At 51.8% G+C, this 16,267-nt stretch overlaps 1 long non-coding RNA gene across 1 annotated transcript; it reads left to right on the top strand.

The window, feature by feature from the left end:
- Nucleotides 1-1,594: 1,594 nt before the first annotated feature.
- LOC140917446 (uncharacterized) lies at nucleotides 1,595-7,095 on the top strand. The gene is made up of 3 exons (XR_012160833.1): nucleotides 1,595-1,682; nucleotides 2,915-5,807; nucleotides 6,478-7,095. It is a non-coding gene; the product is annotated as an uncharacterized lncRNA (long non-coding RNA).
- The last annotated feature ends 9,172 nt before the right edge of the window (nucleotides 7,096-16,267 follow it).

The raw sequence follows: 16,267 nt of genomic DNA, 5'->3' as shown, positions 1-16,267 counted from the left end.
CACTCAAAGGTGGATCCTTCTGTGTATAAAATAGGCTAGGAAGTATGTTTCCTCATTCATATTTAAGGCTGATGGCAGTCCATGGCACAGGAAATTCAACCTAGCCCACACAATGCTTGCATTTTTCTGAGAAAACAGCTGATATTTGTCAAGGCTGCTGAAATCTCTGAATTTGCCTCAGACAGCTCTAAGGTAACAAACTATGCAAGGCCCTCATACCATGTTCATGCATTTGCAAGGCTTGTGACAGGAGGCAGCTCTGCAACCAGTGGTAAATTATTAATCCCTTTGGCATTCTGGATACCCCACGATTAGTCAGGAGGAAATGCTTTACATGTATCAGTGTGGCTTGGGATTACAAACCCTGGCCTTCAGAGACAGGGGCATAGTACAGGAGCAGAAGGGCTCAGGTACACTTGAGTTTCGTTCCACTAAGTTGCAAAGTTGGTCACTGTGGTATGGGAGAGACTCTCCAAATTCCCTTTAGGTGAGGTGACCATGCACTAAGCTGGGAAGGTTCCAGCCTCACCTCTCAGCTGTTTATATTTCAGTTTTCAGAGTAGCAGCCGTGTTAGTCTGTATCCGTAAAAAGAAAAGGAGGACTTGTGGCACCTTAGAGACTAACCAATTTATTTGAGCATGAGCTTTCGTGAGCTACAGCTCACTTCATCGGATGCATACAGTGGAAAATATAGTGGGGAGATTTTATATACACAGAGAACATGAAACAATGGGTGTTACCATTCAGACTGTAACAAGAGTGATCAGGTAAGGTGAGCTATTACCAGCAAGGGGGGGGGGAGCACCTTTTGTAGTGATAATCAAGGTGGCCCATTTCCAGCAGTTGACAAGAACAGTAGGAGGGGAAATAAACAAGGGGAAATAGCTTTACTTTGTGTAATGACCCATCCACTCCCAGTCTCTATTCAAGCCTAAGTTAATTGTATCCAGTTTGCAAATTAATTCCAATTCAGCAATCTCTTCTTGGAGTCAGTTTTTTTGTTGAAGAATTGCCACTTTTAGGTCTGTAATCGAGCTACCAAAGAGATTGAAGTGTTCTCTGACTGGTTTTTGAATGTTATAATTCTTGACGTCTGATTTGTATCCATTTATTCTTTTACGTAGAGACTGTCCAGTTTGGCCAATGTACATGGCAGAGGGGCATTTCTGGCACATGATGGCATATATCACATTGGTAGATGTGCAGGTGAACGAGCCTCTGATGGTGTGGCTGATGTGATTAGGCTCTATGACAGTGTCCCCTGAATAGATATGTGGACACAGTTGGCAACAGGCTTTGTTGCCAGGATAACACAGGACAACTGGGTTAGTGTTTTTGTTGTGTGGTGTGTGGTTGCTGGTGAGTATTTGCTTCAGGTTGGGGGGCTGTCTGTAAGCAAGGACTGGCCTGTCTCCCAAGATCTGTGAGAGTGATGGGTTGTCCTTCAGGATAGGTTGTAGATCCTTGTTGATGCGTTGGAGAGGTTTTAGTTGGGGACTTCACCTTCAGACAGCTGTAGCTCACGAAAGCTTATGCTCTAATATATTTGTTAGTCTCTAAGGTGCCACAAGTACTCCTTTTCTTTATATTTCAGTGCAATTCCTACCCCAGATCATTGGTCAAGGCTTCAGACACCTACCCTCCAAGGCAGTCTAACCACAGCTTCCGTTTTATAAATAAGGTAAGAGCAACTGCACGACCTCAGCTGATGCAGAGGTGAAAACAGAACCTGCAACAGGAAAAGCGTAAGTCTCATGCACACCATGCTGAGCATCTGAAATGCCATGTGTCCTGAGCTGCCCTGCCTGCACAGCACATTCCCCTTCAGAGCCAGGATGAAAATGCTGGTCCCCCAACTCCTATTGTTATCTAACAAATAGCTCACAACACTGGCAAAGTGTGTGCCGCTTCCCTCCCTCGCAGCTGGCCCATGTGGATTCTAACACTGGCTGTTTAGCTTGGGTCAATGCTCAGGGATTGGGAAAGGTGGGCCTGGGGAAGGCTGGCTCCTGGGATGCGTCCCTTGGACAGGGATGGAGGAGCAGCAGGCAGGCTGCTCTCCCTGCAAAAAGCCCACCTCAGACACCTGTACATCCAGCCCTGTCCCCAAACCAGCAACTCACCCCTCCACGCAGTCTCCACATGCACCTGTGCCCTTGCCTGGAACCCCAGAGCCCAGCATCACGTGGCCCTGATTGCCGTCAGCACTGGCCACGGGCTAGTGCCAGGGCCCTGGAGACTGCCCGTCTTTGTCCAACTGCTGCAGGTTGGTTATTCCACAATTACAGCCAGCTTCTCTGAGTCTCCATCCATCCCGCCAGCTGGGGCTGCTTGACTTATGCTATCCCCTAGTGACCACCCAGGTGTGGTACTGCTGGGATCCTGCAGGCAAGCCCCTCTTCTGCAGGGAACCTCATACCAGGCAAGTCCTGCATGCAGACCATGGCCACCTGAGCAGGCCAATGCTGACAGCTGAGCAGGTCTCTGCTCGAGTGTCCAGCTTCATTTCCTCTCCCTCCCAGATCCAGACTGGCTCCTAGGCCTGGCTGCACAGCCCCCGGCAGCACAAAGCCTCCCACAGAGCGGGGCAGGGGTGCAAGGCAAATGCAGCCTCCCCACCCCCTGAGGGTACAAGAAGGGTGTGGGGTCTAGAGCATGTGTGCATTTAGGGCACCTACAGGGGAAGCTTCCCTGGAAGGGCACCCAGGAAGCCCCAGCTGCTCCCTGAAGTAGAACCTCGGGGGAAGGCGGGGGTCAGTCTGAGCACTGCCTACACTGCCGTGGGGGATCCATGCTCAGAGATACCAGCCCCCACTGGAGCAGTGATGTGCCATGTGCACCAGCCACATCTGTGTGTATGAAGGGAGCCCTCAGGCCCTGGACTATGATGGGTGTTTTAATACTCTGATACAGCAACTCATTACCACTGCAAGTACTGCGGCAGTATCTGACAGCCCCAGGTGGGTTCCATCACGCCAGGCGCTGTACGTACCGCGAAGAGCTCACACTCTAAACAGACAAGACAGAACGAGTGCTGTGGGGCGAGGATCGTACACGCAAGCAGAGTGAAGAAGGTGATGGCCTGCCAGTGTCACGTAAGTGGCAGGGTTTTTTATGGGGTGGGTAGTAAAAATGTTTCTGCGCTGAGGCAAAGTTCAGGATCTGTCAAGCCTATGTTGCTGGATGGTGGTGATGCAGAAACATGGACCCTCTTACAGCCAGGCTTGGAGCGGTTAGAGGCCTTCCCTAAGCACTGTGCTCAGGATTTGGTGCTGCCAAAGTGCGAAATGTCAATCTCACAGCCATCTGGCCTTCCTTCAGTCACAAATTACAGTCAAAAGCAGCGCTGCAGCTCTTCAGCTGGACAAAACACCCAGCACACCATGCTCCCCAGCTCTCCAGCAACACACAAAGGGGTGCATGCTTCGTGCCGCCACAGAGATTCATGGATTTGAGTAACTGGGAACTTCACGACACAATTCCAGGTGCAACACCATAATCCGTGGCCACGGTGGGTGGAACGGTCCTAGGCAGGCTGCAGGTGTTTGATGCGGCTGTAACTGTCTCCTGCTTCCAGCGGAGGAAAGCAATGGGTATGGGAAATCGCTCGTCCCACATGCCAGCTATGGGGGAGGGGTGGCATGCACCCTCCAGGGGCCAAGGGAGCTGATGACTAGCACAGCAGCAGGCTGAGGAAATGCCAAGCTCTGTTTATCAGCATAGCGGGCAATAAAAGAGGCTGTTAAAGGAGCAGTCTGATCTTTGACAGCTTGTCATTATCAAGGAGTCCTGGCCTGGCCTCTGTCATTAGATGTTCCAGTTTTGTTGCCATTGCTAGAAGACAGGCAAACCAAACTGATCATTAAGGGCTTGGCTACACTTGCGAGTTACAGCGCATTAAAAGGAGCCCCGGGCGCACTAGCTCACTACCCGTCCACACTGGCAAGGCACATGGAGCGCTCTGACTCTGCGGCTGGCCCGCTCCTGGTACTCCACCTCAGCGAGTGGAATAACATTTGGTGCGCCCCGCTGGAGCGCCACGGCACCATTGTGGATGCCCTGGTCTGTTAGTGCGCTCTGATCGGCCTCCAGAGTTGTCCCACAGTGCCTGTTCTAGCCACTCTGGTCATTACTTTGAATTCTCCTGCCCTGCCCTCAGGTGACCAACCGTCAGACCCACCCTTTAAATTCTCTGGGAATTTTGAAAATCCCTTTCCTGTTTGCTCAGCCAGGCGTGGAGTGCTCTCAGCGACTCTTTCCAGGTGACCATGCCTCCACGCGCCAGGTGATCCCCAGCAAGGTGGCAAAGTTTGCAGATGATAATAAACTGCTCAACATAGTTGAGACTAAAGCAGACTGTGAAGACCTTCAAAAAGATCTCACAAAACTAAGTGATTGGGCAACAAAATGGCAAATGAAATGTAATGTGGATAAATGTAAAGTAATGCACATTGGAAAAAATAACCCCAACTATACATACAGTGTGATGGGGGCTAATTTAGCTACAACTAATCAGGAAAAAGATCTTGGAGTCATCATGGATAGTTCTCTGAAGACGTCCATGCAGCGTGCAGCAGTAGTCAAAAAAGCAAACGGGATGTTAGGAATCATTAAAAAAGGGATAGAGAATAAGAGGGAGACTATCTTATTACCCTTATATAAATCCATGGTACGCCCACATCTTGAATACTGCATACAGCTGTGGCCCCCATCTCAAAAAAGATATACTGGCATTAGAAAAGGTTCAGAAAAGGGCAGCTAAAATGATTAGGGGTTTGGAACGGGCCCCATATGAGGCGAGATTAAAGAGGAATGGACTTTTCTGCTTGGAAAAGAGGAGACTAAGGGGGGATATGAGAGAGGTATATAAAATCATGAGTGGTGTGGAGAAAGTGAATAAGGAAAAGTTATTTACTTGTTCCCATAATATAAGAATTAGGGGCCACCAAATGAAATTAATGGGAAGCAGGTTTAAAACAAATAAAAGGAAGTTCTTCACTCAGTACACAGTCAACCTGTGGAACTCCTTGCCTGAGGAGGTTGTGAAGACTAGGACTATAACAAGGTTTAAAAGAGAACTGGATGAATTCATGGAGGTTAAGTCCATTAATGGGTATTAGCCAGGATGGGTAAGGAATGGTGTCCCTAGCCTCTGTTTGTCAGAGGGTGGAGATGGATGGCAGGAGAGAGATCACTAGATCATTACCTGTTAGGTTCACTCCCTCTGGGGCACCTGGCATTGGCCACTGTCAGAAGACAGGATACTGAGCTGGATGGACCTTTGGTCTGACCCAGTATAGCCAATCTTATGTTCTTAATGGCGAGGTGCTGGACCTCATCAGTGTTTGCGGAGAGGAAGCTGTCCAATCTGAGCTGCGCTCCAGCCGTAGGAATTACGATACCTTCGGGCAGATATCAAGGGACATGATGGAAAGGGGCCATGACCTGCACGCACTGCAGTGCAGGGTTAAAGTGGAGGAGCTGCGGAATGCCTACTGCAAAGCCCACGAGGCAAACAGCCACTCCAGTGCTGCCCCTGCGATCTGCCGTTTCTACAGAGAACTGGACGCGATACTTCGGGGGGACCCCACCTCCATTCCGAGTATCACCGTGGACACTTCAGAGCCCAGTGCAACAAGGCAGGAGGAGGAGGAGCAGCAAAGCGGGAGTGAGGGTGCTGAGGCGGAGGAAGACACCCCAGCATCCCTAGATGCATGCAGCCAGGAGCTGTTCTCAAGCCAGGAGGAAGGTAGCCAGTCACGGTGGTTGGTGCTTGGGGAAGGACAAACACCAGAGGAGGTTCCTGGTAAGCGGCTTTTATTTTGGGAAGGAAGATATTCGGTGTGGGCTCTTGGGGCGAGGAGGGTTAGGGCTGCATGCATGCCTAGATGCGGAATAGGGTGTTGGTGCGCTCTCTCTCACATCATGGTAATTGGCCTCAGCGATCTCTTCAAAGGTCTCATCCAGAACTTGGGCAATGCGCTTGCGCAGGTTTCTCAGGAGACCCGCTCTGTTCCTTGTCCCAGTCAGGCTAACGGCCATGCCATTGTGCCATGTGGCGTGGGGGGACCATTGCTGCACACAGGCAAGCTGCATATGGGCCAAGGTGGAAGCCGAATTCTAGTAGAAGACCCTCCCTTGCTTCCCAGGTCACCCTCAGCAGCGAGATATCTTCTAGGACAAACTCCTGTGGAAAATGTAGGGACGGTGTTCAGTATAGGGGCCCCCTGCAGCTGTTGGCTCTCCCCAAGGCGCAGAAACCCAGAGGGCAGTACAGCCGTGAAACAATCAGTCCCCCTTGACCGTGTGCTGACTCAGCATGTTGGGGCTCCTGTGGGTTATGTGCGCTCGCTTTGGGACGGGCAAATTATGCAATTGTGTAGACTGTGCTTGCCCTCCTTAAGTACGGGAGCATCATTGCTCTGTCTGGTGTGAACAATGCTGCCTCTGTTAAGTGTTGCATTTTTCCTTTACAGATGCAACCTTGAGATCTCAGCCGTCCGTGTTATCACCAGCCAAGAGGCTGTAAAGAACCAGGAAGAGGCCACGTAGAAGCAAAGAGGACATGCTGCATGAAGTCATGCAGTAATCCCTTTATGAAAAATCAAAAAGTGCGGGAGTGGTAGGAGAGTGAAAGGAGGGTCCGCCAGCAGATTGCAGATCGCTGGCGCCAAAGCACAGAGCGGCTGATAAGCATCATAGAGCTCCAAGCGGACTCAATCCAGGCGCTCATAGCCATGCAGGCGGAGCGCCACCGCGTGCCCCCCTGCCCCGCAGCCCTTGTCCCAAAACGCTTTCCCTTGTGCCCCCATGCCACCTCCAGCCCACTTTCCCCAACATCCGGGTTCTTACCCCCACCAGCTGCCTCCAACACCTGTAGCTTCACCACCCAGCCCTGAAAACTACGGCCCTTACCCACTGCACTCAACCCCCATCACCATGCAGTATAGCCACCCTGAAGTGCAGCACTTATTGCACAGCACTCCAGACAGGAAGGCTGAGTATGATAACAGGACACATGCAAATCTGTGGTTGCACTGTTCCTCACCTCACCCCCTTGCCCTGTCTGTTTCCCAAGCAGTTGTGTTTCTTTTCAATAAATGCATTTTCTTTTCATTAAATGGATTTTTTTGCTTTGAAAACATTCTTTATTATTGCATAAAGTAAAAGATACCATAGCGCAGGAAAGAAACAGGCACTGCAAGCCAGTGTATCATACATAGCAAACACAGATTCCTACTAACATTGGAACCACTGCACTTCACTCCCGTTCAGGGCACCAGACATTACTGGTGGCTTTCAGCCTCAAATTGCTCCCTCAAGGCATCCCTAATCCTTGCAGCCCTGCGCTGGGCCCCTCTAATAGCCCGGCTCTCTGGCTGTTCAAATTCAGCCTCCAGGTGTTGAACCTCCGAGTTCCATGCCTGAATGAATCTTTCACCCTTCCCTTCACAACTGTTATGGAGGGTGCAGCACGTGGATATAACTGCAGGGATGCTGTCATCAGCCAGGTCCAGCTTCCCATACAGAGAGCGCCAGTAGCCCTTTAAATGGCCAAAAGCACACTCCACAGTCATTCTGCACCAGCTCAGCCTGTTGAATCGCTCCTTGCTGCTGTCAAGGCTCCCTGTGTAGGGTTTCATGAGCCACGGCATTAACGGGTAAGCGGGGTCTCCAAGGATCACAATGAGTATTTCGACTTCCCCTGTGGTGATCTTCTGGTCTGGGAAAAAAGTCCCAGCTTGCAGCTTTCTGAACAGGCCAGTGTTCCAATAGATGCTTGTGTCATGAACCTTTCCGGGCCAGCCTGCATTAATGTCAATGAAATGCCCACGGTGATCTGCAAGCACCTGGAAAACCATCGAGAAACACCCCTTCCGATTAACATACTCGGAGGATAGGTGGGCTGGTGCCAGAATTGGAATATGCGTCCCCATCCATCACCCCTCTGAAGTTAGGGAAACCCATTTGGCAAAGCCAGCCACAATGTCATGCATGTTACCCAGAATCACGGTTCTTCTGAGCAGGATGTGATTAATGGCCCTGCAAACTTGCATCAACACGATTCCAACGGTCAGCTTCCCCACTCCAAACTGGTTAGCAACCGATCGGTAGCTGTCTGGAGTTGCCAGCTTCCAGATTGCAATCGCCACCTGCTTCTCCACCGCCAGGGCAGCTCTCAATCTCGTGTCCTTGCGCCGCAGGGTGGGGGCGAGCTCCTCACACAGTCCCATGAAAGTGCCTTTTCTCATCCAAAAGTTCTGCAGCCACTACTCATCATCCCAGACTTGCATGAAGATGTGATCCCACCACTCAGTGTTTGTTTTCCGAGCCCAAAGGCACCGTTCCACGGTGGTGAGCATGTCCATGAAAGCCACAAGCAATCTCATGTCATATGCATTACTCGCGTCGATATCATCGTCTGAGTCCTCGCTGTCACTTTGGATCTTAAGGAATAACTCGACTCCCAAACGTGACGTGCTGGCGACACTCGTCAGCATACTCCTCAGCAGTTTGGGCTCCATTCCTGCAGCCCGAAAGGGAAGACAGCGTGCGTAGTACAAAAAACATTGAAAGATGGCGCCAATTATGAACGGAAGCAGAGGGATTGCTGGGATGTGAACCGAAGCATCATGGGGCATTGGGACAGGACCCAGAACGCCCCGCACCCCCGCCCCCTTCCCACAATCCACAGCGCCAGAATGGGAAGAGGCGCTCTGTGCGATAGCTGCCCACAATGCACCGCTCCCAATGCCGCTGCAAGTACCGCAAATGTGGCCACGCCAGCGCGCTTGCAGCTGTCAGTGTGGACAGACTGCAGTGCTTTCCCTGCTGCGCTCTCCGAAGGCGGGTTTAACTTGAAGCGCTCTACATCTGCAAGTGTAGCCATGCCCTAAGAAAGGGTGGGACTTTCAAAGGTGGCTTGGGAAGTTCAGTGAGACACTAATGGGAATCGTGTCTTCAAATCCCTTGGGAAATCCTGGCCTGGTACTGTTAGCACTCCTGACATGGAGGAGTTTGCTTGTACTTGTTGCTCCAATCTCAATGGCATTGTTCATATGGTTGGGGAGCTAGACTATGGTGTTCAGTAAAAAACTGGGATCCATATTTTTGCATGATGTCGAAGCAATAAGATGCTATGTACAATACAGTTCTGGGGGAGGCCTTGGATGGTGGCTTCTGACCAGGACCAGGAATGCACTGGCGTTTTCAGTCAGGACAATGCGTTTCTCCTGCCAATGATTCTTTGCTATTTGTCACGTCTCAAGGCATCCTTCTGCCCTGTCCATTTTCAGCCTTGACTTGATTGCTGATAATGGAAAGTTCTTTCGTCATGAAGCATATCACTTAGCTAACTCCTAGCTGCACTGCCCTACCACAGCCTCTCTCTCAGTCATGGCTCTGTCAGGGGACACATGGGGGCAAATCCTGCAGTCCCTTGCTCTCTGTGAGGACTTCAACAGTGTGGGCTGAGGTGCGCGGCTAAATCTGGGCCACAGAAGTTCTAGCCCAGCCCCCCAGCTAGAACCACAGCAATCTATTTACTCCAATGGGAGTGTTGACTCTCATGGAGTAATCACACGAGCTCCTAGACTCTGCCTCACAGCAGCCCAGTGAGGTAGGGAAGGATAACTAGCCCTATTTTACCTACTGGGAACCAAACCCCAGAGAGAATTAGTGACCAGCCCAAGGTCCCACAGCAGGTCAGAAGCAAAGCTGGGAATAGAAGCCAGCTCTCCCGCGGCTGAGTCCAGGCTGTTCTGGTGTGGAAATCTGCGACCTGGTGAGTTAGCAGATCCTGCCAGGTGTCTGTGCCATCCAGCCCTGGGGTTGGCTGCATCCTGGCCCTGTCTGCCTCCATGTTCTCAGAACAGCCTGAGGAGCTGGGAAAGCCCAGGAACAAGAAGAGGGCACGTCTGAGCACGGCCAGGCCTGTTCTCCCTCAGCTGACTGAGCCTTTGCTGTCCCAAAGTGCAGACACTTTACACTGGCAGGGCTGTCAAAGCGCCACAGGATGAGGTGGTGATAAAGCCAGGCCTGCAGGACTTTCCATGGGACAATCCCCCAGACAGGGGGTGCTGCCTGCTCCTCCCCTACGGGTGACTCGCAGAAGGGACCCTACACAGGTTTAGAGGTGGGGAACGATAGACTGAGCAGTAATTGCACCCTGGTGCATCAATCGCCAGCATACCAGGCCAAGTTCCAGGTTGGCCTCTAGGTGGTTGGGAGCGAACAGAATTTTGATCTGTATTAACTCCACCGGGGAATCCTTCCATCGCCCATTGAGTAGCTGCAGCAGGAGCCAGCAAATGGCTGAGTGGCTCCCATAGGAGTCCCAGAAAAGAGCCATGCAGAGTGGTAGCCAATGCTGTCTATACAGCCTGGGCCTCTGCATCCTCTCTTGCAATGCTGCACCCAAGAGAACTTCCCTAAATGCGCCAGGCCCTCCATATTGCAGGGGGAAGTCAGCTAGAAAAGGCCACAAGCAATCGCTCAGCCTGCCAGCACTGGAGATGGACATGCCTGGGAATTGCAAACCAGCTGTAAACTGCCCCTGCAAGACTGCATGAGCTGTTCCACACTGCTTGACAGTGGGGCGGGGGGGGGGAAGGGAAGGGGGGTAGCCAGCCAAGCGCCGACGCTTGCTGTGCAGGTGTCATTTTCAAAGCAAACGCGGGGCAGCTTCCGCACCAGCTGGGAAACATCAGGTGGAGAAAGACGCCTTGACAAAGCAAGGTGCATTTTCATTCACTTGTATAAATTACAGCAAGAAAGGCTCCAAATCATTCCTTGTAGCTGCTAGCATGGCTCCAGGGAGGGGATTGGAACAAAGATCCTTAGAAGACTCAGGAGGCAAGAGCCCAAACAGAGGAAGATGACAAATAACAGGTGCTTCCTACTTCAGACCGCACAGATGATGACGACATTTTAGATAAATAAACTCTGGGAACCTGATTTTCAGTCACACTAAGACCCTGCTACATCGCTCCAGGCGTGCAACGGGCTGTAACGGGGGAGCGAATGGCAATTCCAACAAGCATGGTGCAAAGGGGCTGGAGTGAAACAATTAAATCATGCCCCTTATCTCTAACCCACTCAGCGCAGGTGTTAGACAGTTTTGTTCAAAAGGACTGTGTTTCCCTCACGCTGCGTGGGAGGCCATGTGTGCAAAGCTCATTAAAAATACCAGAGCCTGCAGTCAGATGTATCGAAATAGCCCCCAGGGCCTGAGTCTCTCCTCACATTGGTCTAAATCAGGTGAAACTCCACTCAAGTCACAGTGACTCTGTGGTCAGAGAGAGAAGCAGCTAGGGGAGGGATTAAAATGCCCTTCCACAGGGCCGAGATCTGCCCTAGGATTCTTGTAGGTCATGAATTAATTACTCTGATGAAACAAGCCAAACTAAGGGAATCACTAGCTGGTGCGATCGACTTGCATTGCACCTCTGCCTGTTCATGAGCTTTCCTGAAGTCATACATAGCTCATTAGTGCTTGATTGATAGATCAGAGCCCAGCCCGGATCCCTATAAGTCAGGCAATAAGGTCAACATTTGCACCAGAAATAGCCTTCCCATAGCAGCTCTCCAGCAGGGCTAGTTTGATCAACAAACATAAAACAATAAGTGTGTCTTATTCTGTAATATCTGTAATCTGTGCCTGTTCTCCTGTTGGCCTGCATGGGCGATTGTGGGAAGAACAGCCTTGCGATCCAGTCTGCTGAGGTCAGAATTACATATTCTATGCTCAGTCATTCCTCTACCCCAGACCCCTTTCACTGTCCTCAGCCCCAGAGGGATCCATGCTGGGGCGGCAGCCAGAGAGGTAGGGCCAGGGAAGGCACCATCTCAGGCTATAACACTGTGCTGGAGCCCCTATGCACCGGGAAAGCTGGGGTAGCTCTGGGAGAGCAGTAGAGGGCACAGGACCTAGCCCAGAGGCCTCCTGAGCAGCAGCTCTCTCGGGCTTGTGTGGGTCCCAGGGATGGGGATGGTTTGAAGGGCTTGGCCCCCCAAGCTGCTTCAGTGGGGCGCAAACCCAGCTCCCTCAATCCAATGGGCTAAAGGGAATCTTATGGAGATTTCTCCTCATAGGCACTGTCCTGTGCTTGGCCCCCTTTGGGGGCGACCAGCCCTGCTGTTCCCATTTCACAGTAGACCACGCTGCCTCCTAAGTACTAACTTTAGCCCTATTGATCTCTGAACACCCCCGCTTTCTCCCCCACCATCCAGCCCACCCCATCCCACACGCCGCACCGGCCTCGGCCCAGGCAATCAGCTCCTGAGCATGTGCAGCCCGTGCTGCGGCCAAGAGTCACATCCACTCCCATGCCTTTGTTCTCAGCAGCTGCCATTTAACCCCGTTCCCCTAGTACAAGGCACGCCTGCACCGTACAACCCAGCCTCTGGATGCTTTCAATACCTTCCATGCCCCTTCTTTAGAAAGAACAGGTGAGATCCTGGCCCCACTGAAGTTAGCGAGAAACCACCCAAGAGTTCCCAAAACAGATTTCTGCTTCCTAGTCTTTTTGCCTAGCCCTGTCCTAGCTGAAATGGTCTTGAACCTGCAGAGCAGAGTGCTGCACTTCACTACAGCATGTCCAGCTTTCCCTAGCAGTTCTGTAGGAGGCAGTTGGCTAAAGGCTCAGCCCTGCAAGGTGCTGAGTGCTCTGTGTGCCTATTGAACATCCTAGGATCAAGGGTCCTCCGTACCTGCCTGGATTGGACCTTTATCCCTTTTGCTTTCACCATTGGATCAGATTTCTGCCCCTTGTTCTCGCCAGTTGAAGAAGTGGCTGCAAAGTTCAGGCATTGTTGGACCAAATGCCCAGGCAAAAACGGCTGTTTGGCCACACAAGTGGTTGAATGACTAACCTCCACCCTGCAGAGTGCAAAGCAGCTTGGCATCTTCATTTTCTTTTATTCCTAGTCCACGATGCCCAAAGCAGTGTTAAGCACAGATCCACTTGCCAAACGTAACGTCTGGGATAAGAGACCGTACCCAATGAGACATGAATGCAGTTTATCTTGGGAATGTCCGTTTCTTTTTATTATTATTTACCATTTATACTGCAGTGGCACCTATCCGCCAACCAGGTTGGAGCCCTATGGTGCCAGGCGCTGTACAAACATGTGGAACATTAGAGTCCCTGTCTCCGAGACATTGCAGTCTAAAAGAGGAGATATCATGGGTGAGGAGACAGACAGGAAGATCAGAGCATGGAGCGGGTGAGAGAGGGTAACAAAAACAAGAGGCTAGGCACCCTTCTTAGCCAGTTCTTAGACTGGCTTAAAGGCAAAACCGCACCCAACTGGTTAGTGCAATTCCTGAGCTCCGTGCCTCGGCCACGGGCATAGTTAGGAGTGGACCCTGGATGGGAAAATTTTGCACCAACAAACATGTGAATGGGGGGGGAAACTAATTGTTTTTTTTTTAACCTGGTATCTTTTTTGCAAGGTTTATTGCCATAAGGAAAAAAAAATATGGAAAAGTTTGTGACAATATTGAAAAGACCAGGAATGGGGAGGGGAGAAACACCCTACCAGAGCAGGTAAAATCTTCACACTGCAAACGTTTCCACCAGAGTCACAAGCAGTGAAGCATTTACAGGTAGCTGGATAGGGTCACATCTTCCACCCCAGCTTTGGGTCAACTATCAATTTCCTATTGGCCAGCAGTAAGGGAAGCATGACGGCCAGCAGCATACTGACAGGAAGCGGAAAAATGACACCTCTGACAAGATGTAAACCCCTGAAGTCTCCTTCTCCTATGTATCTAACAACAGCATTTGCCTAGGCTCTTTTCCGACTCCTATCATCAGGGCATCTGTGGTCCTCCCCAAAGAAGCAGTAATTATAGGTTCTCAATACGCTCAATTTAACAGGTGTGAGACCATGATCTGCACTGCCTGTGTGTGGATAACAAGCACATGCTACAGCCACATACATGTCAGACACATACTGATCCAAAGCCCTACGGCGTCACTGAAAAAAACCCCATTTGGCAGAAGGCTTTGGATCAGAGCCACAGGGTGTGTCAGAGACACGTGAGCCAGGAGTAGAGATCCTGCCCATCTGCAAAGCTCCTTCTTGGACCAGACTGAGATGTCCAGGTTCTGTTATTTCCAAGCTGTGTGTTGTAGAAGGCTGCAGGGTAACACAGTGCCCTTTGAAAAGATATATTATTTGCTTTTGACCTCAGTTAAAAAAAAACAGAAACAAAAACTGTCTTGTAAAAGCAATAAACTGAGCTCCCGAGGCCAAGCACAAGAATGCTGAGGCTTGGTTCCCTGTTTCTCACTTGCTGCATGAAAAGCACTGCCCACACATGTTCCTGGCCCTTCTCCTGCACGCTGACTCGCTAATGATTTATAAAACACAGCCTTTGCACAGTGTGGGGAGAGGTTGTGGGCTGACAGAGAACATGGTGCAATCGGTGTTGAGAGACAGGGAAGAATTACAGATGTGTAAACCTTCCCTCTGTCAGGAGCTACAATTAGAATTAATATGCAAACCAGGACCTGATTAATCTTTTCTGGGCCCGGCCCCAAACATATCTGTGGGCCCTCATGGGGGCAATGGAACATGGCATGAGGAGGTCAGTCCCCGAAGCGAGGGGCCGGCCAGGGGCAATGGGGCATGGTATGGCCTGGCATGGCAGGGGTGGACCCGCTCCGTTCAGTGCGAGGGCACTGTTTACAAACTGGCAGTCGCCAGATGCACACTAGCCCACCCTGCCCTATGCTGCCAGCATGCCCCTTCCCCTTGGAGGCAGGACCATACCACGCCACGCCACGCCACACAGCCCCCCAGCACTCCCCGGACCCGCTATACCCAGCACCCCCAAGCACAAATGCACAATGCCCTGCACACCACCACCCCTACCCTTAGCCCCACCACACAGCCCAGCACCCCACAGAGAACCCCCACTCCCGCACGCATCTCCCCCACCCCCTATTGCCCATTGTCCTTCCCCACAGCACCTCAGACCCCACAACTGACCACCACCCCAACGTGCACAGATCTCCCCCACCGCCCAGTATGCTTCCCCACAACCACACAGCACCCCTCCCCGACCTCCACTGCCCAACACCCCAAAACACACAACCCCACCCCCACTGCCTGAGCGTACCACCCCCTCACAGCCCAGCATCTGCCCCACAGACCCTGCTGAGCCAATGCAACAGGGACCCCCCCCCGCACAGCTGAAGCTTGGGAGCACAGAGCAGTCCCATTTCCCCAGGGCTCACCCAGCCCTACCCGCCTGGTGCTAGTGGTGGTCATGGCAGAGAAGCCGTTTCCTTGCATGGGGTGGCGGGGGAGGCAGCCGCCAACTCCCCGAGCCCGCCGCTTCCACAGAGCAGCGGGGGGAGGCGGGCCCTGCTCCTAGGTAGGCAGAAGTGGATGGTCATCAGCCCGGAGTGGCAGCTGCTGAAGGCTCCTCTCTGCCCCGTCTCCATCGGCGGCTGCCGGCCGGTGACAGGGACAGAGAGAAACCCTGAGCTGGCTGAGATGAGCGAGCTGGGGGCGGGCAGGAGCCAGCTGCTCCGGGTGCAATGCAAGTGGAGTGGGCTGGGCCATGGCCCCTTTTGAGCGTGGGCCCCGCACCATGGCGCCATTGTAAACCCAGTACTGATGCAAGCCTAAGGGTTCCCTGTATTGAAATCTAATCAAAAAAGGGCTGGGTGAATGGCCACTGAAGGAGTGCTGTACACGGCTAAGCGGGTGATCTTGGGATAAAACCTGGCTTTGAGGTTTTGTTGGCTCCTGACTTGAGCACTGAGGGTTAGTGCTCTCAGTAAGGAAGACTAGTCTCTGTCTACAAAGCCAGGGAGATCCCCCTCTGAAAGGTTTGCAATGCACAGCTTGCTTGGAAGCTTACCATTTAGTACTTGATCTGGGCAGCCCCTGACTGCCAGGGGTGGCCTCTTGTACTAAAAGGGGTAGTATTAAATACTAACACAAAGTCCTGAAGGCTAACATAGGGGAAAGGCAGCCTGAGTTGTGTTTTTCCTGACCTCAGTCACTAGCCCTGCACTGAAGTAAGTGAAAGGTGGACTACTACAAACCTAGGTGTGGACACAGTACAGCCAACCCCTGGGGGTCAGTCATGAAATGCAAAAAGGGCCTAGATTCTGGGGTGTATTAACAGGAGTGTCATATGTAAGACACGGGCGGTAATTGTTCCACTCTACTAGGCACCAGGGAGGCTTCCGTGGGCATAGTTTCCAATTCCGGGCACCACAGTTTAGGAAAGATGTGGACAAT

This window comes from Lepidochelys kempii, chromosome 9 (assembly GCF_965140265.1).
Source record: "Lepidochelys kempii isolate rLepKem1 chromosome 9, rLepKem1.hap2, whole genome shotgun sequence".
NCBI classification, from domain to species: Eukaryota; Metazoa; Chordata; order Testudines; family Cheloniidae; genus Lepidochelys; species Lepidochelys kempii.
This window is presented reverse-complemented; position numbering and strand designations above follow the sequence as displayed.